Source organism: Strigops habroptila, chromosome 8 (assembly GCF_004027225.2).
Source record: "Strigops habroptila isolate Jane chromosome 8, bStrHab1.2.pri, whole genome shotgun sequence".
NCBI classification, from domain to species: domain Eukaryota; kingdom Metazoa; phylum Chordata; class Aves; order Psittaciformes; family Psittacidae; genus Strigops; species Strigops habroptila.
Window position 1 is genome coordinate 48,373,681 of NC_044284.2, and position 12,561 is coordinate 48,386,241.

At 36.7% G+C, this 12,561-nt stretch overlaps 1 long non-coding RNA gene across 1 annotated transcript; it reads left to right on the plus strand.

The window, feature by feature from the left end:
- The first annotated feature begins 2,168 nt into the window (after window positions 1-2,168).
- Window positions 2,169-11,523, plus strand: LOC115612107. The gene is made up of 4 exons (XR_003992880.1): window positions 2,169-2,755; window positions 4,296-4,478; window positions 9,131-9,204; window positions 11,301-11,523. It is a non-coding gene; the product is annotated as an uncharacterized LOC115612107 (long non-coding RNA).
- Window positions 11,524-12,561: the final 1,038 nt, after the last annotated feature.

Here is a 12,561-nt window from a genome sequence, read left to right on the forward strand (position 1 = left end):
GTCACCAAAAATACAGTCACCAGGTAATTTTTCAATATTGAAAATATGATCTAATCCAAGTCACAAAAGCTAAATTCCAATGCAATGAGGGATGGTTAGATTGGCAGTTTTTCATAATGGAGGAGCAAACTGTTGAAAACAAAGAAAGGAATGACCTGCAAATTGATCCTGTATGCATGAATCAATCGTATAAATGTTAAAAACCTCAGAACCTTGATTATAAGGTAATAAAGATTAGTTATTCAGCTACATAAAACTAAACTGGAATTCAACTTTGGATATGCAGAGCTACACAGTGATGCTTCATTAGTATTTAAAATCACTATGGACAATGTTCAGACCTTGATATCATCTCTTAAAATCGTGTCTCACCTATCTAGAGAGTCATTGTTAACACAGTCCAGTGGATTTTCATGCCACTTAAGACTGCTTAATTTTTAGTTCTTACTATGATATACTTACTACACAGTGATACTACTTCCTACATACCCATTTTCATGACATAGCTATGGGAGAATATTTTAATTGAAGAAAATTACTGCAAGTTTAAAGATTACATGTGAATAAATTAATAATTTAATTAGTAATTGATAATAAGTTTGATAAATATAATAATGAATTTAATGAATTATGTAACCTTTTAAGACAACAAAAAATAACCTCTAATTTTGTATAAAGGCACAGGTTTTCTGGATGGTGTCCAGAAGGTCTCCACCTCTCACCTGCCAGCACGAGGGAATGTGGCACACTTTCCCGCATCATATGGCTGATTGTGATTGCCCTGCATAGCTCTTTTTCCCCATCCATTTCAATCAGAAATCTGCTCCAGAGTATGAGCCAACCATCGTGTTTCTATGAGATTTGCAGCAGCTATATCTGACACCCATCGCTGTGCTTCTGTCACTGAGCTCTGTGGTGCTTCTGACAAATCTGTTTCCCTCAGATTGGCTTCAGCCGCTCTGTTCGGTGTGCCTGCAGACTCTTTTCATTATAAGCAGTAGGGTTGTGGGAAGAAGAGAATAAAGAAGAAACAAGTAGATTGAGAAGAGTGATTTGAGGAGAGAGAAAAAATCTGCACAGTGGAGCATTTTTATAGTTTATGTTATTGCAATTTGTGTTCCCTCTTTGGCAAGAGGGAAGCATGGAGTTTTAATAACAACACATGACAGGCTTAAGGGAAGGGAAGACAGGATTTTCTTGCCTTCTATTCAGCAGCTGTAAGCAGCTATTTGTCCATACTGGCCAGTCAGAACCTGAGCAAAAGTTGGGTTGGAAGTAGAAGAATGTACCTGTGGCAGGTAATAAATGAAGCAGACCATGGAAGTAACTGAAGGTTTGAACGTAACTCAGCCTATTTAAATAAATTATACCTGTCAAGACCATCATCAAAACTTCCTAATGATAAGAAAAACCTGAGTATGGTAGTATCTTAGAAAAAAAATCAACAAACATTGAGTATTTTTTTTGGACAAGGACATAGAGAAGGTAATTGTGAATTAAATCCAGCTGCACAGAGAAGGTAAATGAGAATCAACTCCAGATGTGCCTGATTTCCGTAAGTATCTGAGATTGCAGTTTAGGCTACAGGCCTAGATATAGCAGAATTTACTGGATGCTTCTTACTGCCCTTGAAAAAAACCCCAAATCAAAACAAATGCTTCATTTATGCTGATATCACTTCAACAATATGTTATTGGCATGCTTACACAGTGTGACAGAGCTAAGCTAATCACATGCAAAATAGTAAGATAGATGCTGAACAAACGTGTTTGCCTCCCAAAATGTAATGACTGCATGATGTTTTAAGTGGGACTGATTGTGTTGCTTTACATTTTCCATTGGAGTACTGTGTTCTGTTGTCATATCCATGCCAAACTATAACCCTTTCATTGATTAACACAAACACAGTCACAGGGTACATAGTCCAACCAACTAAGTAATATTATATCATTTCCATCATAAGGGTGTGTATATATACATATTTCAGCACTGTAATAATCATTCCATCAGTGTCTTTATGTATTTTCAATTTTAACTGTTACAATTGTCTTCTTAGTATATTATCATTTCCATATCCCCTCCTACTCATTAATGGTATTTATGTATTCAAGTAATGCATTTCTTCTAAGTAAAAGGTTATTTTATGACTAAAGCTGCAAGGAGAAAGAAAAAAAAAAAGAACAATCTGTGAGTGGAATAAAATTAGACCTTTTGTGAGTAAAGGGCCTTGGGATGCCAGAGGATCCCAAATGCCTATTGTTTGGGGAAGAAAGTGATTTATAATATATGATGGATGAATTCAGCATCTGAAAATTAGCAAGGGGATGAGGTTGATTGTTCCAGGACTGCTTTTATTAAGAAATCTGGCATTGTACTATACATAAGGTCCATGTTTAAATGGTCCCTATTTGTCATATAACTGGCACAGTCCCACAGTGCTGGAGTGTTTTGATGAAATAGTGTCAGCTGAGGACTAACAGACAGATAGTTGTCATCTAGATCGACTGTTCCATCACGGAGTTTTATTTAATTAACCAGACATGGAAAAGATATTTTTTGCTATTGGAATTAGGTGAATAAACTAGTATAAAACCCAGTAACTCTTTACATGATTTTTGTTAAAAAAAAAAAAAAAAAAAAAAAAAGCAACCCGTTTCCATCATTTTTTTTTAGGAAGACAAAAAGTTACAGTCACATCAACGGTTGAGCTGAAACCGTTTGTTGCATGAGGAGGACTAAATCTGTGTTCTAATAGGTAAGTTAAGTATAAACCATAAACATCCAAAAGTGGTTTTGCTCAGGAACTAAGTTTTAGGTGTCTAATCTGTGGACATATAATCTCTTCTACGTTTCCCGACTAGAACATGGGGTGGAATTATGACGTAAGAAAAGTTATCTAAACACCTGTGTGGTAAGTAGAGGCATGTGAAGCTATGCGGCAAGATGTTTCAAGAAATCTGCTTTCCTCCTCTGTCTAGGGCTAAGTTGCCCTAGACTTTTATGGTTAACTCTGCCTACTTGGGATATGCAGTCCAAAGCTCCCAAGTTATACACCTAGAACTGTTCTTGAAGTAAAGAATTAGCGGTTTTCTTTTCAAATATACCTTGTGGAGAGAAACCTCATGGTTAAGTGTGAGGTTTTTTGCTGTGAGATATACATGTAAACCCTCTCAGGATGAAGAGGAATTTAACACATTTCCTATTTGTAGTGAGTGCTCTCCCTCCTAGGCTATTACACCATCCTTTTCTTGCAGTCATTACGAAAGAATATTTAGCTGTACTTTCATTGAGAGTAAATTCTGCTTGTACATTATGATATTTTTCCCCACCACCACCACACCCCACCCCAGGATTGCACCCTTCAGGACTTAAGGAATCTTCTGCATAATTTTTGGATTCCTGTCAAGCTTAAGACAAACTAAATGAACTGCTAAAACTGGAATAGTTTTGAATATGCTCTGAAACAGACTCCAAGATCCTAGAGGAATTAGGCTAAGTCAAACAAAGAAATACCTCTGTGGTTAGATAGTAGTAAGGCTGGAGCTTTTTCAATCACAATTGTAGACTTTTCCTCAACTGCAATTGAATTCAGGGAAGAAGGGTTGTTTAAAATTAAAAAAAAAAATCTCTAACAGTTAGTGTTTTTCACAGCAACACCCAAAAACTTGAGAGACATAATGTGTAACTTGGTAGAGAGACAGAACTCTAGACTGTGAAGACTCTGGTGTTAGAAAAGATGGATCAAGAACCTGAAACATACCATATTTATCCAGGAAGGAAATAAAAACAGCTTGCATTTTTTCTCTTGGAGAATATCTCTTCCTCTTCTCTACTTCTGTAAAATAACCAATTTTAGCTGTTTCTGTTCTCCTATTTATCTCAAATGTATTAAAGGAGGAAATGCAGAATACATCTTCTTTTGTCAAGGAAATTGCAGATAGCAGTTTCAGTCTTGGAGTAATCTTTTAAAATTGTCCATGGCCAAATGTAACAATACAACCCAGCCCAGCCAAGTACTTCAGTATGCACATAATTTTATTCACTTACTTAAATCCCTCTGACTTCGAGAGGATTTAAGCAGTGCTGAAGTGCTTTGCTGCAACAGTGCCTTAAATTGGTAGATGGCAAATTTCAGACAGAAAATGGAAGGCCACAGTTTTTGCAGTCCCTGCTGGTAGGTGCCTAAAAAATTGGTTTGATTTCTTCAGATGATCCTGTAATTCCTACTGCCTCCAATTTTCTTTTATTCTTTTGGTGCTCTTTTTTAGAGCTATTTTGTTCTGGGTTTTTTTTAGGATCTCAGTTATACATCACTCCCAGCCTCATTCCAACCTAAAAGAAGAGATGTTCTGGTCTGGTTTCGACAACGCAATGTTATCAGCAATTGCACACAGCAGAGATCATTTCAAGGAAACATCAAGCACATCCTGTATCAAAATGGATGGATCATGCAAGAGCACACTTCCAACAATTACAAGGTAAATAGGGACAATTTCTAATGGGTTATTTTCAAAAGCAGTTAGGTGCTAACCTTAGTGAAAATAAGTTATGACTTTGAAAATGTCACTTTTTACATTTTGTTTATTTAGTTTACATAGATACTATCTTCTTAATGTGAAAACTGATCTTTAATATGATCAATTGTCGTTCAACTTTACTGCCAAAAAGATCACAAAGTGTTAAGATGATTAATGTAACTGTCAGGTGATATATCCGTAAGGTTAGCTGACCTAATTCACTTACGAAGAGATAATATATATCAGAGTTCATGTGCTTCACTCACTTTGCAAAACACAGCTTGTGACTTGAGTAAATGCGTGCTGAATTATAAATGTGAGGAGAAGGGAAAAGAGGAAAAAGGCTTGCTGTGTTTTTATGCTTTTATTTCAAATGAATCTTTAGACACACATGTTTTTACCATATAAAACGTAATCCTCACTCTGATTTGAAATGATGGACTGGCACCAAAAGTTATTAATTAAGAAGTTAATAATTAAAAACAGTTTCTGCAAAATGAAAATCCATGGATCAAAGAGAGGGAGAGGTGATATTACAGTGTCCTGTGAGGAAACCTAGACTTTGTGCTGTTACTCTTTTTCCCACTGAACAGAACAATCTTTTAGCACAAAACCTGAATCTGTTGCTCAGATAACAAATGGAATGTATGTAGCAGGCAGTTGATGGGGGTTCACTGCTGGCCAAACTCTGCCTATTAGAACCTGTCGTCAGCGTTCTGGAAGAACAACATTCTCTTCAAAAGAAGCAAAATCTGCATTAAGCAAGTGGAGAACTCACCAGCTGTAGCAAGGAAATAAACTGCATTTCATGTGGGCTTTTTTTTTTCCTCCCCAGAATATTTTTTCAACTAAGTTAGGAGCATAAACAGAAAAAACCTCTTAAGGTACAGTCTCCCATGGCATACCTGCACTCAGTCTTACCTTAAACACTGTGACTTGGGCCTGTGCTACGTCCCAACCTACATATTCTCAATCCTCTTTTAGAAGATCTAACATATAAATGTGATAGATAAGATGATAATTGTTATTCTGAATGGCACCATTTTTGTTTCTCCTCTTTTCCCTCAAATACTGCTGACTTACTTACCCAGTCATTGCAGCTAGGTAGTGAGTAGCTGAATTGAATAATGCTGAGTGTATATTTCATGCAATTTTAATTGTTTTGGGTAGCCCGCTATGTGGATGTGTAAAGTCTTTAAAGAATCTATCCAGAGAACACTTTGGAAACACTTTTTTTCTTTTTTTCTTTTTTGTTTTTTGGGTGCTTCTTTGAATGTTATTAATAGTGTGGAACAGTTCTAAACACTTGCTTGAGTCCTGTGCTAGAGCTTTTTGTTTTCAGTATAAACTGATGGAGATCAACACTTTTTTGACACTCCTAGAACCAAGTGCTTATAAAGTGTTTATATCTATAATTGTGTCAAATTATGTTGATTAAGCACTGAAAGACACTAGTAAGTTGAAGTGCTCAAAAAGTGCATTACTCTGAGTGTCACCCAGGGGCTCTTCACATCAGACACTTGGGGGACAATTTTTTTTCCTTCCAAGCACCTTTAGAGCACCGTGGTTTAAAGTGTCTTTCTAGCATTAATTAAATTAAAAAAGCAAGTGCCAGTTAAGTGCACATGATTTACTCTAATCTTTTGAAATGCAAATGTATTTTAGACTAAAATGCCCTTCCCTCTTTACAATTCACCAGTTTCCTCCTCAGTTGTACCCCACACCTTTTCTTACTGAGTATTCAACTGCTAAAAACAACCAGTGGGTAAGGTTCAGAATTAACTCCATTATGAATCATCAGACAGAAAATAGAACTGTTCAAAGAATCAAATACCCATATTAAGGTATCTAATAGCCTTGTGAAGAAAAATCGTATTAGCTTAAGAGAAATGCTGTGTAGACCTGGACCATTCTGAGTTTGTTCTTCTTAGGCCTGCCCCTCCCCTCTGACCTACTTGTGAAATTTATGCTGCAGGTTTCTAGAGTAGCTGCAGCAGACAAGAGTTACAGTTTCCTTCCAGTGAACTTTAATCATTTGTTGGTCATGAGCCATATGCTAGAGTCATGTACATGAGCTCCCAAAGATGAAATGGTTTGGCCAAGATAGTCTAGTAAAATGGAAGTTTATGCCCCATATTAGATTATTGATCTCTAGTGCTGTTGCAAGATGGAAGAGCTTCTTATGGCACTATAGGTATTTAGTATGAGGACAGAAGAAAAAAAATACAGGAGAACAGTTGGAAGATAGAGACAGCAGCACAAGGACACCCAAATATAATACATTTCCTTGAAGAGTAAAAAAAATAATAATTCTGAAGTCTGATAAAAAATAAACAGTCACTTTTAAGAATGTTGTTATTGAATATCCTATTTCAAGGGCTATTTTGTTTCGTAATAGAATATTCTTCTTTTAGGTGTGAGGATAACAAGCCTTACATTACCTAATTCTGACTAGACTGTATTAAAATTATTTTTTTCACTTTCTTAGAAACTGTATTTAATCCCTATGTCAATGTGCTGAGAAAGATAGTAAAGATATATCTGAACTTTAAACATCTTTAATCTTTCTCTTCAGCTTTCATTCTTGTTGCACAGCCTCAGCAATCAGATTTCAACACTCCATTCCTCAGAAAAACTTACAGATTTAGAAACCATAGTGAGATAAGATTCTCCTTTGACCCATAGACACATTCCGCTACATCTTTGAAAGGTCTTTTAAATAGCGATGTCTACTGAAATTTTCTAAATAGATAGAATTTTATTTGGTAATGACTAGAAAGTATCAGACAGGTGGCAGAAGTCCACGGGCATGTACAGCTGAGTTGTATACTGCAGCTAAGGAGACATCCCAGTCAGTCCTCACTGGAAGCATTATCTGAAAAGTCCTTTTTAGCCTAGAGTTTGTAAACTGAATTGTTCTTAACTTCATTCCCTGGGGAAAGTTATCCGTTTCGCAAGTGTCACTCTCAATGTAGCAGCAGTGAAGAAGCCAAGAACTGGGTAAACATTGAGCTTGTTTTACCAGTTCAAAGTAAAATACATTGTCAGGGCATCTGAAGCCTTTCTGAACAATTGCTTACAATTGTTCAGAATGTGTATGTATTGGAGCTGCTTTCAGTGCTGTATAAAGCAGAGGGCTTTATGCTCTGTAGATCCCATTCCAGCTCTTACCTGCAGGTTGATCCAGTTATTGGTGAAGTCAATTACCAAGGGACTGATTTAGAGTGAGCTGAATGAAGTCTCCAGAGTATCAATTAAATGTAGAAAAGAAAATTTGAATCGTGATTAGTTTGAACTGTTACTGTCTGCCGTTTGGAAGGAAAGGAATCAGTGCTCTGATTGTCTTCTGTAAGGTTACCTATTATACATCGTATCCCTCTTTTCTGTCCTTCTAGCTGCTCGATTGCCTATTTATTTGCAATAGTCTTCAGAGGTAATGGACAGATTAAATTTAGATAGAGGGCTCAGATTCACTGCTGGCACAGCTCTGCTGAAATAAATGGAATTAGCCAGGAGAGTCAAAACACTTTGTGTTCAGCAACTAAAAGCTATCTGGCCTGTTGATGACTTCTGAAATCCCCCCAACGGATGCTAGTGTGTGGTTGTACAGTCTAATTTTAAAGGTCTGAAAACCATTGAAATATAGAATGTATTGTATTACCTAGATGAACTAATTGTCAGAATGAGTAAAACTAAGCATTTGGAGGAGGGACCAGTGAGAAAATAATTTTTGCATTTGGGTAATGCTTCATTTGGTTAGGTACTTTGTTGTTGTTGTTGTTTTAATCCTGGGAAAGAAATCTGGACTAGTTTGGATCCAGGTCTTTTTAATATAAGGTACATACCATCCAGCGAATGTTGTGAGTAGTTAGATAAATGGTATTGGTTATTGTTATATAAATGACTTTGTACTCACAACATCAGCCAACAGATAGCTTCCAGCATTGTTATTGTTGTACATGCTGCCAGTGTTCACTAATTCTGAGGTACGACAGGTCTTGAAAAATCTCAAATTATCTGGCAGACTTTAGGACATCTGCTGCTTGTCTAACTAGGAAAAGAAAGACTGATGAGCATACAATTCGGAGGATCATTAAGGTCCAGATTTAAAGCCACAGCCATGTAAAGAGCAGGACAGAATTGGGCACAAACACAATGAAATTAAAACAAGAAGCTTATAGGATACAGGAAAAAAAGAAAATCCTTGGAGCAAGAAGAATGAGCGTTTAACTGCAAATACATGCCTTGATAACCTGGCAGGGCATGCCACTTTGTGCTGCTGGCCAATGAGGGTTTCTGAGGTATGGCTGTACAGAGCTGTGGTGTACCAGAAGTGCCATGAAGCTTTTAGGCCTTCAACTCATGAAAGCAGAAATGGTGAGTCTCTACTTTTTACTTTCCAATGTCCCATTTGCATGAAGGAATGAAAATGTAGCCTTCAATAAAAATGTCTTGTTTGATGACTATCTTATGCTACAGAAATTTTTTAATAAAATGTTCATACATGACATACTTGGCAATGATTTTCCATTGCTCTAAACTTGTATATATCTTCCTTATGCAGTCACTTAGTACATAACTCCAATGATTTGTTTTTCCCTCTACACCTACAGAAAGTTAGTTTTCATAAGGATGAGAAAGTGCCTCCTGAGACAACACATTGCTGAGAAGAATTAGAACACCAAAGGTAATAGATCTCTTAATTTAAGATAGAGCCACTTGCCATTTCTGTTCCTTTAAAAAGCAGTCAATTGTAATTATAGAGATTTATCTTGGATTAAGGAAGAAAAATGTGAAAGTAAGCACTGCTGCTTCTACTATAACTCTAGGGTTAAGGGTTTTCTAAATGGGAATTAGGTATAGTGACGACAGTAAAGTGCCATCAAATTCTGAATTAACTGTTCATATGATGGAAACTTTGTTGTTTTGAAACTATTTTCCTTTTAACTGGCAATTACCGGTGTTGGGGAAGAAAGAAAAAAGTGAGAGGGAGATGCTTTTGAAAGGAGGAAAGCATATCTAATAGTTCTCATAAAATTGTGTTTAATTTAATCCTCAGAATATCAAAATTCCAATGAAAGAAAACACTTGTGATCCATCTTAACTTGAATATTTTTAGAGTCCAACGCAGATAGCAAAGGTTTCATAAAAACTACAGACACTCTGTTTGAAAAAGATTAACATGGAAAGAATCACTTTCAGTGCAGTTTCAAAGACAAGTGTTGCATTTCCTCATTTTCCCTTTTTGCCTCATGTCCCTGAAATGTTTTTGATTTTATCATCTCTTTCTTTTTTTCTGATAACGTTTGTTCTCCACATGGAAATTTTTTAGTACTCATCAAGATATCTTGTATCCTTCCCTGAGATATCATTTATCACAAACTGTTTATCACTTTCCTTATCTGGGCCACAGATGTGCTGGCCTATATTTGGAGACCTCATTCTTTTCTGAACGATCAAAAAATCTATGGGGAGGAATGGGACAACAAAAATCAAGCCATCTCCAGCAAACAAGGAATCACAGTCTTTGGAACGTTAAAAATATTCTGTTCTTCTTTTGTCCTTGTCAACCTCTTGTTGTAGGAAATGTGATCTGACTTTATTTGGTACAGTAGAAGATCAGCTTTGTGCCAAACTTTCTGGTATTTCATTGTTACCCACATAAGGAGAGTGGTAGAAATGCTGCTCTACCTCTCTCAAAAATCTTGATATTGTTATAGCACAGCCTGCAATATTTAGCCCTCAGTCTGGTTCCAAGGCAGAACTAAGGAATCAGAGTATGTTTTTAGTGCATTATATTATGGGTATCTGTGATCTTACCCTGAAAACTACAAGCCTCTCTTAAAGCATATATTCATAAAATATGAAGCCAGAGAAGACTTTTAATATCCTCTGTTAAATGTAACAAAACCCCATATATACTCCTAACGTGTTTTGAGTATTTTCTGTAAGCAGCTTAGGTAGAGGACTGACGCGTGGCAAATACAATAATTTGGAATTAAAATAAATATCAAGAACTGAACAATATCGATTTTATTTTTCACGTTTTATTAAATCAGCATTCTCAGTCTGAGATGATTAGAAGTTGTGTTCTTCCAACTGCATTATACTTTTTTACTGATCACGCTATTCTTGCATTTCTTAATACAAATATGCCTGGAGTTACATTTTCTTAAGAAAATAGCCACAAAATGAGAAGTCACCAAGAAGGAACTCTTGAAGGGTATCTACATGTACAAAATGAAGTGATAAATATGTATGAAAGATCAGTGTAAATTTATAAGTATATCCAAAATTATTACAGTGCAACCTAAATCATCTTCAAAGAAAGATGTGGGTAAGTTTAATTGCAATGGTTATTTGAGGTAGTTGTCTGAGTATAGATGACAGCTGAAAATCTGTTCATATATTGATCAGCTGCAAGGAGAGAACAAACAAAACAAATAAGAAGCTCTGTGACAGTGCAAACACCCATTTGAATTTTGACTATTGGGCTTTTGGTATGTTACTTTTCTGAGTAATGAATGGAAACGTATGCTTGACACCAACTTGCCCAGGCATGGCCCACAGGATGCACTAAGGATGTAAACAAGAGTTCAGAGTCTTCACCTAATTGCAGAAATGTATCATGAGGAGATTGGACTCTACTGTTCCATTAAGCCTCTTCCAAAGCATAAGGACGGGGATGAAAAGAGAGACTTTGCAGCATGGTGGGAGGTAGTGAGAAGTTTGCAGAAGACTTCAGAATCTAAATGGGCTATCCTGAAATCTCTCCTTCTCCAGCACCAAGAGATTGGATGAGCACCTGGACTTACTTTGCAGCTGCAGGAGGGACTGCACCTCTGTGGACACCCCAGGAGACACCTACAGAGCACCACAAAAATCCCTCGTGGTACCTGTGGAAGCGCTGAGGTTAGTCTGGTCCCAGACAGAGATTACACTTCTAGAGACACCACCCAGGAGGAGAGATCTGAGCAGGCAGCGCAGGTGACAAGGAAGTGCAGTAGTGCTTTCTCCTGCGGGCTGGAGAGGAGCCTGTTCCAATGTGTATGGGGCATTACCCACAATCAGGTGTTCTAGGCCCTGTTTGGGGGTATATTTTACTTTTTAACTGATTTCACATTCTGCTTTCCCAAACCAATTCTGTATTCCAGTTTCATGATGCATTCCACTGCCATTCAATGAAACTATTTGGTTTGTACTGAAACTTTTGGTTGCAAGTGGGAATGTATTGTCCAGTGAGTGATCCTGGGAAAATACTTGTTTCTCCTGTTTTTGGGGGAGTGGGAGTATTGAGCTGCTTTTAATTCAAGTTTTTAAGAACTCTGAGTTCTGAACTTGGCACTTGCTACTATTGAAAACTCCTGACAGAGCACTCAAAATACTGTATACGCTAGGAAAAAATGTATCTCCAGTAAATAAAGTGGTAGTAACTCAATATTATAGTCATTAGTAATCTAATTAGAAATCATTAGAAATCTAAAAGAGTAAGTTTTTCAGCAAACCTGAAGAAGGCTTCCAGAGTTAATGAATGATACAATCCATAACTGGCCTGAAAGGAGAGTATTGAATACATTTGTTTAAGATGAGTACCAAGCTTTGGCCAGGAGGAAAATCTAATAGATAGTCTGCATTTAACTTTTAACTGTCACTGAGACAAGTCTGCCTGGAGTATGAAGCTTCTGGTAACACTTGTATGACCCCTCTCGTCATTTACAATTGAATGCTACTTTTACATAGGGCTAAACATTTCTGAATTTGGGGTTTTTTTTTTTCCAGAATGTTTCCCTCACAGCATAATTAATTGTTTTAAGTTTCAGGTTTGAAATTAACACACTTGATCAGAGACAGGATTATTTATTGCTTCTTACAGAGTATAAATGAGAAATTTTCACAGTTCCAGTGTAAAAATGAAAACAAAACCTGGCTAGATCTGCAGGCTTATACATCTATTAAAATGAAACTTCAGTAGTGGTATATTTTCTGCTGGAACTCTGACATACTTCTTTAAAAGAGCTCAAATTTTCTCTGCAATGGAACAACC